General features: G+C 44.4%; 1 protein-coding gene across 2 annotated transcripts in view; it reads left to right on the top strand.

The window, feature by feature from the left end:
• The window catches only part of GREM2 (gremlin 2, DAN family BMP antagonist), a 76,211-nt gene that overhangs the window by 22,590 nt on the left and 41,419 nt on the right, over positions 1-12,202 (top strand). For both annotated transcript variants that reach the window (XM_075924823.2, XM_075924825.2), the window contains one exon: positions 7,150-7,244. The gene's annotated coding sequence lies outside the window, so the exon portion shown is untranslated. Of the gene's footprint in view, positions 1-7,149; positions 7,245-12,202 lie in introns of those variants that run through there.

Below are 12,202 nucleotides of genomic sequence, written 5' to 3'. Positions count from 1 at the left end.
GCCAAGCTCGAGTAAAAGCAGAAAACAAGCTCCTGGAGGCAAGGGGGAAAAAAGGTTTAAGAACAGATCTTCCCAGAGCCATGAACTGGCAAATGCCTGGCCCAGTCACACACTTTGCAGAAAGCTGCCAGGCATTAGAAATACTATTGTAGACTGGAAACAAACCTAGACTCTGATCAACCAGATGCCAAAAAATGCAAACTTTCATCCCTCCCAGGACGACGGAGAGAGAAGGCAAGTATAGCAGCCTCTAAACAGAAAAAAGGCGAAAGGGGGCCACTTTGCTGAATAAGTCAATGAGTCTTTGGTCCCCTTCATCTAATGGCAGGGCCAGCAGAAGTAGGGTGTGATCAGTGGTAACTTAAAAACCTGTTATTGTGTGTCTGACTCTAGTCCAAAAGGCCTGGGGCAGGGTGCAGAAATAGCAGCTTCTGCCATAACATTGAGGACATGAAGTTCTTGGCAATCAAAGCCCATCCCCAAAAAGAGACTCCAGGAAGAAGCAGAGCATCCAGGCACTGCTGTTGTTCACCATCGGATAACCCCAATGCATAACTGCTACTGCCAGCACCTCACAAGCTTCAGGCAAATACAGAGAACAGCTGCTTTCTAGATCTCAGTAGGATCAGCCATTGGATGACCATGCATAAATGTTGATAAATGCAAAATAACAGACATTGAAAAATATACTCCCAACTATATGTATATATGCTAGGGTCTAAAATAGCGGTTACCACTCAAGAAAGAAATCTTGGAGTTAGCGTGGATTGTTCCCAGAAAATGTCCACTCAATGTGCAGCTGCAGTCAAGAAAGTGAACAGAATGTTGGGAATCATTCGGAAATGGATACATGATAACACAGAAAATATCATATTGCCTCTAAAGCCATAGTACACCTCCATCTAAAGTATTGTGTGCATATCAGAAAGATATATTGGAATTTGAAAAGATACAGTAAAGTTCAAGATAAATGACTGGGGAATGGAACCGCTTCTGTGTGAAGAGAGATTAATAAGACTGGGACTTTTCAGCTTGAAAATTAAAAAAAGACTAAGGGAGGATAGGATGAAGTCTATAAAATCATGACTGGTGTGGAGAAAGTAAGGAAGAAAGCATTATTTACTCTTCATAACACCCAAACTAAATGAAATTAATATTCCGTGGTTCCGAAACAAACAAAAGGAAGTACTACTTCACACAAGCAAAGTCAATCTATGGAACTTTGGGTGTGTCTAGACTACATGCCTCCTTCGACGGAGGCATGTAGATTAGCCAGATCGGAAGAGGGAAATGAAGCCGCGATTAAAATAATCGCGGCTTCATTTAAATTTAAATGGCTGCCCCGATCTGCCGATCAGCTGTTTGTCGGCAGATCGGGGGAGTCTGGACGCGATGCCCCGACAAAGAAGCCTTTCTTCATCGACACAGGTAAACCTGGTTTCACGAGGCTTACCTGTGTCGATGAAGAAAGGCTTCTTTGTCGGGGCATCGCGTCCAGACTCCCCCGATCTGCCGACAAACAGCTGATCGGCAGATCGGGGCAGCCATTTAAATTTAAATGAAGCCGCGATTATTTTAATCGCGGCTTCATTTCCCTCTTCCGATCTGGCTAATCTACATGCCTCCGTCGAAGGAGGCATGTAGTCTAGACACACCCTTTTTGTCAGAGGATATTGTGAAGGTCAAGACAACCACGGGGTTCAAAAAAGAGTTCATGGAGGACGGCTCCGTCAAAGGCTATTAGTTACGATGGACAGGGTTGCAAAACCATACTATGAAGAGTCCCTGGTCTCTGTTTGCCAGAAGCTTGGAATGGGCAACTGGGGATGGATCACTTGATGATTACCAGTTCTGTTCATTCCCTTTGGCATTGGCTACTGTCAGAAGACAGGTTACTGGACTAGATGGACCTTTGGTCTGACCCAGCATGGCCGTTATGTTCTGATCTGGCAACTAGGCAAAAAAGCTGTGTCTGTCCGACTTTTTTCTCCAACCTGAAAAAGAAACTTGTGGGAATGTTAGTTTCATGCAGCTGGGCCTCCACCAAGGCTCCTTGTGCATTCTCTTCCAAAAAGCATCACAGGAGCTGGTACTTCTTAGTTATAGTTTGGTGAATCAGTGCTGGGTTTCCTACACCAAGGCTGCCAGGAAGGTCCAAAGTGTCTCATTCCAGGGCACTCTTAGGGTACGTCTAGACTACAGGGTTTTGTTGACAGAAGTTTTGTCGACAGATACTGTCGACAAAACTTCTGTCGACATAGAGCGTCTAGACTACATTCAGTTCTGTCGACAAAGCAAGCTGCTTTGTTGACAAAACCCTGTAGTCTAGACACAATCCTACATGCAATAACACCTTCTGTCGACAGAACTCTGTCGACAAAAGGCGTTATGCCTCGTAAAATGAGGTTTACCAGCCTTGACAAAACTGCTGAGTTCTGTCGACGTTATGTTGACAGAACTCAGCGGTAGTGTAGACGCAGGTATAGTTTTGTCGACAAAACTCTGTAGTCTAGACACACCCTTAGTCCGATACAAGGATTGTGTGGCAGCCTGGGTATACTGCTGGCAGAACAGTTGGCTGTGGACTTTCCTGACATCTCACTAATGTCTCAAATTGGGGCTTGTGCTGCCACCAGTGCTCCCCAAACACAGCAAGCAGCTGGGTGAAATTCAAGTCGTCTAATAATTTGGCATTAAAGTGCCAGTGGGAAGCCCAGGCAGGGAGCCACATTAAAAATGACCAGACAAGGGAGTGGGGGCATAGACCAAACAAACTGGCTTTCCTGGTATAAAAACGATCCAGTGCAACCCCCCAGACCTGTGGGGGGTTTGACCTTTAGTCAAGAGTACTGCCCAGCAGTGAGCTGACACAACCTCCAGACATCTACTAGGACAAAAGTCTTCAGGAGATAATACAGTTCCATGGCTCACTGAGGGTGTGGCTCTTCACGGTTCCTGCCTAAAACCTAATAAACAATTAAACCAAAATAATCTTGCAGGACAATAATAGTATCATGCTCCCAGCCAAACATAGCATGGGCAAGCATTTTACTATTATTAAATCTTCCTCACAGAGAGGATCTGTGTCCTTTATACTCCAGGGAAAGACCCTGTTACAGGGTTGGACTCACTGCCATAGCTCCTCTCATTGGTTAGTCCAGGAATTAGCTCTGTTCATTGAGTGTGCGGCCTCCTGGTCGGTATCTCACCCATCATCGCTCCACTCTTTTGTCTCTAGGCCTTGGTCCGTGGCATCTGCTTCAGGACACTGCCCTCCGGCAGTGCCCACTACTTCATCCTCTTCCCTTCTGGGGGGTATCAGCTGTCCTCAGTCCATACACCCACTTGAATGGCCATCTGCAACCCCCAAGTCTAGGCCCTGACCTGAGGGGCAGTCTGCAATCTGAGATGGCTAAGCTCCAGTGTGGCAAGGTTCAGTGCTAGGGGGGAGAGGGGAGAGGGGAGGATCAGGCCCACTCACTGCTCTGGATCCTGACCCAGTGACCCTCTGGCAGCAGCCACCCCACTACACTCCCCCACTAATGATACTAGAGCCATGATTCAAAAAGATTCCCCACCCCATTCCTTCAATCAGTTCCCCTGGTTATCAGGGTCTGAATGTGTCTCTTTCATGAGGACGACATCAGTCTTCATTTGTGAATTTCAAAAAAGTTGTGCCCTTTTACGAATGTCTTGACAGTCATTAATGTTTAGCAACAGCACCACAGAACCTAAAGGACAGAGTCACACAGCAGAGAGAAACTACAGAAAGTGAAAGCTGTTTGAACAACGTAAGGTTGGTATATCTTGAACAATCCCAGCATGCTTCCCACCTGGCTCAACAACCCTGGGATGGAAAAGTATCCTGCCATCAACTGAGGTGTCCCTCAAGACAAGGACAGCTGAGTGCTGTAAATTGGGGAAATACAGCTCAACCTCAACTCCCCACTTGCCTTGTGTGGTATCCAACAAATCTCTAATCTTGCTGTACCCACCTTTTATATCAGACTGACTGGCTGGGACATCAGCAGCCAGTCAGAAGTCAGAGGCTATTGTCATCCTCCTCAGCTCCCTCAAACTCCAGCAGCTCAAACCAACATTGAGCCAAACTGCGACATTCGAATCATCCCCGAAGGGATGCGATTCCATGAGAGCAGTTGGCCTATCCATTTTCCTAAGAAGGGTAGGCAGAGCAGCTCCAAGCTGGGACCTAGGATCTATCATTACAGCATGCAGAATCTGTGGAACTTCACATTTGGGTTCTTGAAGCCCAATAGGATCCTCCTAATAACGGAAATGACCTTCTCGTAACAGGAAAGATTGGACTCTACTATCTCATTGTGAAAGAAGGGGGGGACAACTTGAAAAAAAAACACCTTCCTTTCATGCAGAAGTAACCAAGGGAGAAACTTCAACAAAAGACTCCTTGCCCCCGAGCCTCTCTTATGCCAAATGATTAAAAAACTGCTCCTGGGTCAGGAAAAATCACTACACATTTCCTCATTTGAGAGAGAGATTTTATATTAGCACAGTCAACCTTACTTACACTTAGCAACACATCCTGTGCAGTGCAGGAGAGAAGCACACACCAAGCCCTATGCTTGCAGGTCAAATTGGCCACCTGAGGTGGAATCCATAGATAAATTCTCTCTCCCACACCCTTCAAAGAAAAGGGGGAGGGAAACCAACAACCTCCCTAAAGCAAAGGACACCAAGTAACAACAAAAATAAAGACTAATCAGAAACTCAGCTAGTGCACAAAGCACCTACTAAACAAAGCCTCACTCACAGAAACGGTTTCCTTTATTCGACTACAGTCCCTTGTTCAGTTTTAGAAGGAAGTTTCCCTTTCTGTGGTTCTTTTCTATTGTCACATGACAGGGGAGCATGCCCTCTTTTAGCTACTAACTGAGGCCACCATGATTCAGGCTGCTGTTAAGATCAAAAGAAAAGTGCTGGAATGAGCAGAATACAAACCCCGTTCTTTTGTTTCTCATTTGAACAAATGGTGATGGAGTGGGCCCCATAGCCTGCCTAATTGTCTCTACATTCATACTGAAATTTCAGTCGGACATAGTATTCTTTTGCATGTCCTGTCCCAAACTATTATGCAGTGTTCTTGTCTGATGTTAAACAGTTGCTGCATTCTACCCAGAGGTGGCTGTATTTCAGTGGTGGTTGAATTATTAGGCCAGTCTCTGGGTAAAGAGGACAGGGCTTAGATGGAGACTTGTGGCTTTGGGGAGCAATGGAAGACAGGGACAGGACTCAGGAAGGAGCAGAGACAAAAAGAAGGGGACAGGGCAGGTGAATCATCAAGGAGAGCAGGCAGGGCTGGATTAACTCTTACATGGGCCAGGGCTATCAGACTTTGTGGAGTTCCCTAGGATCTGGGGTGGGGCCAAAAATAAAGGGTTCAGAATGGGATTCCATGCTGGAGCAGAAGGTTGCGGTGTGAGAGTGGCTGAGTGGTAGGGGTATAGGCTCTAAGATGGGGTTGGGGATGAGGGGTTTGGGGTGCAGCAGTACAGGGCTTCAGGCTGGGACCCAGGGGTTTGGAGTGTGGAAGGGGCTCAGCCTGGCCTGCTGACAGGGAGGCGGGATCCACAGAGTCTTTTAAATTGCTCTGGCAAGGGTGGCAGCTATAGCCTCCATGCCTTTGGGGAGGCTAGCCACTGGCTCCATTCCTTTTCCCTGGCCCTCTCACTGAGGCCAGAGGCTGGAGACTCCTGGTCCTCCCCCCAAAGGCAGAGCCACAGCCCCCACCCTTAGAGAGGAGGTGGAAGAAGGTGAGATGATGGGAGTAATTGGGGATCGGCGGGGACAGTGGGTAAGGGATGGGGAGTTTGGGCTGCCTCAGTTTACCCAGGAGATGTTAATGATTTAGAAAGAAAAGAATTATTTTGGAGTGTTGTAGATATCTGAAAGCAGTGAACAGTTTTTTTTTAATATACTGTGTGACTTTACTAATTAATACATGGTACACTACAAACTGGAAGAACTTTAGCTTGTATCCTCTTTATTTGTTGGGCCTTTCAATGAGAGTTGGATTCCAGACCAGTGATTTCCATGAAATTCTAGAATTTGCTTGGGAAGAGGTATTTGAAACCATTAGGCTATTGTTCTGGCTTTTCAGCATGCCACTTGATGTTTTATTTCCCTTTGTATTTTCACTGTTGTCACTTGTTAGGTTTTGGTTATGAGAGCCTGGCTCTTTCCAGTTGACTCATAGGTTTGTTTAGCTCCTTAAAGCTGAGCTATATCCACAGATAATATGCATGCAAGAGGGACAGTTTTCTGAACTGTAAAAGTCCTTAGCTAGGGCCCTGGGCTGCAGCCCCTTTTGTAATCAGGCTTTGGGAGGAGTGAGGGAGCTAGTGGGCCAGGGTTGCACGTGGGTGGAGGTCAGAAGAGTGACAAACACGCAGCAACTAGGAAACAAACAGGCACCATATGGCCTGGGCCTGCACATCTCTAGGGTGGAGAGGAGCAGCTGAGCCCAGGGATTAGATGAGAGTTCAGGTCACTGTTTGGGGGCAGATAAACCCATGATGAGGGTTTCAATGGGAGACTGGGGGAGGAAGCATTGAGGCAAGGGCAAGGGGATTCCCAAGCCTTTCAGTACTGTACCTCTCATAGGGGTTTATAAGTTACAAGCTGTGAAAATACTGTTTACAGAGTGGGGTATTAGAATGTAGGTATGTTGTATACCGACTGGTGGTGGGTTGGAAGGTATGGCAATGGCATAGTGTGTACAGGGAGTATTAGAAGGTATTCTGTACTGTACTGAATATACTGAGGTATCGAAAGGTATCAGGCATGGAATAATATATAGTTGCACTTGGAAAGCTAGGGGTAATTTATCTGATGTAAATCCACTGACACCTATGGTAAAATTGGCCTAGTAGACGTCATTCCATTTCTCTACTGCTGCAAAAATATCTAATAGTTTCCATTGTTCCGGAAATACTCAGCATCATACAATTATTTTTTTGTTCCTGCATACTAGTGTGATCAAAACTAAATTGAAAAAAGAAAATGCAAGTTTAAGTCCGAAAGCATGAAGTGGCAAGTAATTTACAGTTAGTTCCCTCTTCCCCCTCCAACCACAGTTTGCTACTACACCTAGTTCTGATTCCTGCCCTGCAGTATTCTCTGATGTTCCGGTTGGGAGCCCTTGTGCAGCTTTTGTGAGCCTGACTGCATGACTCTTGCTGTCTCAGACCTGCCCTCTCTCTTCAGAGGTAAGTTTTGCTTCTGTTTGTGTAAGATAAAAAGACACTTCCTGAAAAATTGCCTGAGACCTGTTAACTCCTTTAACTTTTGCCTAAGTTGTTGGGCCAGTGGATTCTCTCCATAGTCCCTCAGCCCTTGACATGCAGGATTAAAATCTGATAAACTCCTCGGAGTCTGGTGGATCCATGAATCATGTGATTTAGGTGGGTATATGGGAGAGCAGCAGGAAAAAGAGCTACGGATGGGGGATAGGGTATTTGGGAGAAGTGAGGCAGAGAGGACAGGGGTGCTAGGGTGTAGGGATGGAGTGCTGGGGGAGCACATGGAGCTGGCCAGAGGAGATGGGTGTGGGGAGTGAGTGAGGGTTGTAGTGGGAGCTACTGGAGCAGTGAGCATGTGGGGAAGGCAGCAGGAGCCATGGCACAAACATTCATGTTCTCCCAGGGCACCATTTTCTCTAACGCCGGCTTTGAATGGGAGGGAGGTGGTGCCGGGTTGTTGGTGGTAGGCATGGGAGTAGGGGAAGCGAGCTGGAATTTATTTCTAAACTTTCAGACTTTTATAACAAAATCAACTGGTGTCTGATTAAAAATCGTTCTCACATGACAAACTTTTTCAGTCAGTCAGTGTTGTGTGTGTGTGCGTGCACGTGTGTGTGTGTGGCATTTACAAATGTATTCATTAGGCCTTGGAATTTTACTATGCTTTTTACTAGTTTTCCTGAAAAGTCGGTTCAAGGACAGTCTGTTTAAAGCTGATTTGATTTAATAACATTCTCATTATTAGCTTTGCCCAATGGCAAACAGATAACTAAGTTTGGAAGTTTCTTATGCAAAGAAAGCTAACGCACCAATGCCAGGTACATCAGTGGTACTGTGGAGGGTTAGGGTTGTGTTGGGGTTATATTTATTCACGAGATTGATTCCGGCACTTTATGCTGAGGTAGCAGTGAGCATACTCCAAAGAAGCAAGTGACAGGATGCATAAGAATGTCTGTGAGTGCTCTTTTTGTTAAGGTTCTCAAGTGTCAGAACCAGAAACACAGCAGATGGAGACTTTTGTATTACATAGCATCACAAAATGTGAGAGTAAAAGTAGCACTAGAAACTCAAACTCCTTTCTCGTTAGGACCCGCCTTGAATCTTGCTACATACTAGGGATGTGAATGGGTAACCAATTAACTGGTTACCCACTACCGGAGAGCAGCCCCCTGCTGGCAGAAGGCTGCTCCAGGCTCCCTTTCCTTGCTGCCACATCCGTCCTGCATAGGCTGGGAGCTGGAAGCTCTCCCACTCTACCCCACTGCTGCTTTCGGCCCCACAAAAGGCTGCCGACTCCCAGCCTGCACGGGGGTCAGAAGCAGCACCTGCCTGAGGTGTGAGGGTCACTCCAGCCTGGCAGCGGCAGCCCCCCCGCCCATCCCCATTTAATCAATTAACCGGTTAAACGTAACGTTTAACTAGTTAACTAATTAAACTGGATTTTATATCCCTGCTTCGTATCATCATTACCTTTCAATTGTGCACCCTCACTATCAGTAGTTACCAGGTGCCACTGCTACAACCCTCACTCCCACAACTTCTTTTTGGGTCAGGACCCCTACAATTACAACACCATGACATTTCAGATTCAAATAGCTGAAATTACGAAACCTATTATTTTTCAAAGTCCCATGACCATGAAATTGGCCAAAATGGACCGTGAATTTGGTAGTGCCCTATACGTAGGTATAAAACCACATACCTAAACAACGTAGTTATACATTGCAAAAACTGTGTATAGACCAGGCCAAAGGAATAAACACAGTATCATTTATCCTCATCAGGCTAAACCCTATCACATCTGGCACTTCTAAATAATTGCTTTGCAAAGGAATAAAACTCCTGTGATTCCAAAATACTCAATTAGCCTTATGACTAAAACTGCAATTAAAAAAACCCATGAATATGTGAGTAATATAAGCATTATAACTGAGCAAATAGAACAGACAGCATTTCAGCTTTAGAAAGCAACAAGCCAGATAATGAAAAAAAAAAATATTTACCAAATCAAAGAACTTTTAAATCTTTAAATTCCCCACATGCCTTCTAGGATTACGAAAACCTATGGAAGGTCATTTATAGTTATGAAAGAAAAGATCAAATAAGCACTTAAGCAGACATAAATAAAACAGACAGGTTAAAAGGTATTAAAATGAACTGGGGCTAAGGGGAAGCTAGCCAAAGTGCAAAGAAATCCACCAGCATATCAGTTGGGGGGACAACAGGACAGAGTAGTGTTTCTCAACCAGTGGTATGAGTACCTTTAGGGGTACTCAAGAGAAGTCTGGAAGATAAGACACCACAACTGAAATTTGGAGAGAACTGAATTTTTGTTTTAAGTTTTCCAGTGCTTTATTATTTTTGTACTTTTTACACCCAAACATTTCATCGTCCGCCCGGCTATGACTAAGTTTTTTAAGCAAATGTGTGGCAATAGTAGAAAAAAAATTACATGTCTGAAAACTGTAGGTACTGGGGGTACTTATAATTTTTTTTTGAAAAAGGGGTACTTTATAAAAAAAAAAGGTTGAGAAACACTGAGATAGAGCACCACTAGGTACACAGCCATATTAAGTCACAGACTATTTTACCATAAACAGTATTTAAGTCAGCTCAGAGAGCAAAAGAGATTGCTAAGAACTAAGATTGCTATAGGAGATTCAGGGCATTTTTTTCATTGCCAGGCAAGACATAAAGAAAAAAAAATATATGAAGCATCAATAAACAAGATGAATGAGAACTGACGGAGGGGCTATGACAAAGAATCTTATCAAAGCAGCCCGCCAGGCTGAAAAGGTTTGCTCCAACTCATCATTAATGTTCTCTCTAATTTTTTCCATCCATGTGTGGAATAATTTTTGTTATGTGTACTGAGGCATGCGTGGATAAACATATGCTGTGGGCGCTGTGCCAATCAGCTGGGTGGCACCTGAATCTCTCCTGGGTGACTGCCAAAGCATACTGCACATCATTTTCTGGGTAAAACAAAAACAAACTCCCAACCATCCATTATGGGCGATGAGTGGTGGAAAACAGTATCATTCATCCATCAGGATGGGGCAGTAATCTCTGCTCAGTTTGTGGATCAACTCTCCCCAGACTACCTTTAGAGGCAAGTATGGTAGGATCTGCAAGAGAAGTTGTTGCATTTAAAATGGGGAGAGTCCAGCACACTCGCTGTTGTGTAACGAGGGGAAGAAAGAAGAGAAAGGAAGATAATTTGAAACAGTCACATGCAAGAGGAAATACATCTGTTTTTGAAGTAACAAGGAAACACAAGTGTGAGCTGGGGCACAGAGATGAGCAGTGGCCACTGGCTGGATATGCTGCGGGTGTAATTGTTCCAGATGCTGACGGCCAGGCTGCTGGAAATGCGACTTTGGCTCTAGGCTCATCCATGACGAAGATAGCTAATAAATAAAATAATAATAAAGAACCAGATACATTTCTGTATTTGACAGTCTTACAGGGGTGCAGCACCATTGCAATGGCAATGACATGTCACAATGACACACAACAGTGACAGTGGTAGCCAATGGTAAATGAAATCCCAAATGTAGTTTTTTCCCCCTTAATATCGCTATTTAAAAATCGTCTCAAAACTTCTATTTCCTGGATTTGTTTTTCTGGCATTTGCCAGAAAAAAACCCAATGTTCATTAAAAAAATTAGTATACCCGACAGAGACAAATGATATACACACTGGATTGTGAACGAGGAAGACTATCCAACATGGTATGATCAATAAAGAGTAACCACAGAAATCAAGTGCTGCAGAGAAGGCCCTTTTAAAAACAGCATTTCCCCACTGTTAGCAAACAGGTGTATACCAGGAACTCTATTTTTCCCCCATTTCACATGCTATGGTGTGCTAAATTTGCGTAAATGACTTATAATGACAACTAATGCATCTTACTTAATTCAACAGCCTCAGTCAAGTATGTGTCATAGTTTTAATTAAGGATACATCTGTTATCATGGATGCATTCTGTTCTGCCTAATTTTCACAGGCAACTGTGCCAACATGTTTACAGGAAATGTTACATCTTCCTACACTGAGAGGGCTCAAAACAACCTATTCCTCTGTTTCAGCTATGCTCTTGTTTAAACAGATGGTCAGACTCAAGAAACAAGACTGTCAGTTTTCTCAGAAGATCGGACTCAGAATTGAACCCCAAAGTGCACAATTGGTGGGTGCAAAAAAATCCTATCCTACCAGCCACCTTGCACCATCCTCAGAAAAGAAGAGCAGCCACAAAATTCCAGCAGGAAGTCGGAGTCATTTCAGTTGCTCTGATGAAATAAATTAAGTCTCAGGTTATCTGAAGAAGTGGGCTGTGCCCACGAAAGCTCATGATACCCTCTACATATTTTGTTAGTCTATAAAGTGCTACCAGATCTTTTGTTGTTTTTTAAGGGAAAAGGTGGTTTGGCATCCTGCAGTTTCTGTGTAAATGGCATGATTTGATGCAGATTATAAATGGCCCCTTTACTTCAATGAAACAAAAATTGGAAGACTAGCCCAGACTCTACAATGAAACAGAGCTAACACGGGGAATGAGGACGTTGTCCTGACAGTTGAAGATTTCACCATTTTATCCCTTAGGTAATTAGGCTCTATGGGCTTTTAATTTTTACTAGTAAGGGGGGGGGGGGAGTTAAGTCAAGAAACTCAATGTGTTTGAATTTGAATGCCAAACATTGACCACAATCACCACCTTCATGTATTCTTAACACTGCAGGCCCTTCAAGAAAAGGAGGAAGAGGATCCAAGGTGTAGAGTTAGTACAGGAAGAATTTTCTTACAAATACAGGAGAACTTGGGTTGGAAGCCTGACTGGAAAAGAAAGGAGAGTTGAGCACAGGGTTGTAAATCCACAGCCCGAGGAAGGAAAGCAGCAACCCAGCGAGTGGCTGTAGCTGCAA

Source organism: Pelodiscus sinensis, chromosome 3 (genome assembly GCF_052426305.1).
Source record: "Pelodiscus sinensis isolate ZL-2025 chromosome 3, ASM5242630v1, whole genome shotgun sequence".
Lineage (NCBI taxonomy): Eukaryota > Metazoa > Chordata > Testudines > Trionychidae > Pelodiscus > Pelodiscus sinensis.
The sequence above is the reverse complement of the archived record's forward strand: the minus strand, read 5'-3'. Positions and strand labels throughout refer to the sequence as shown.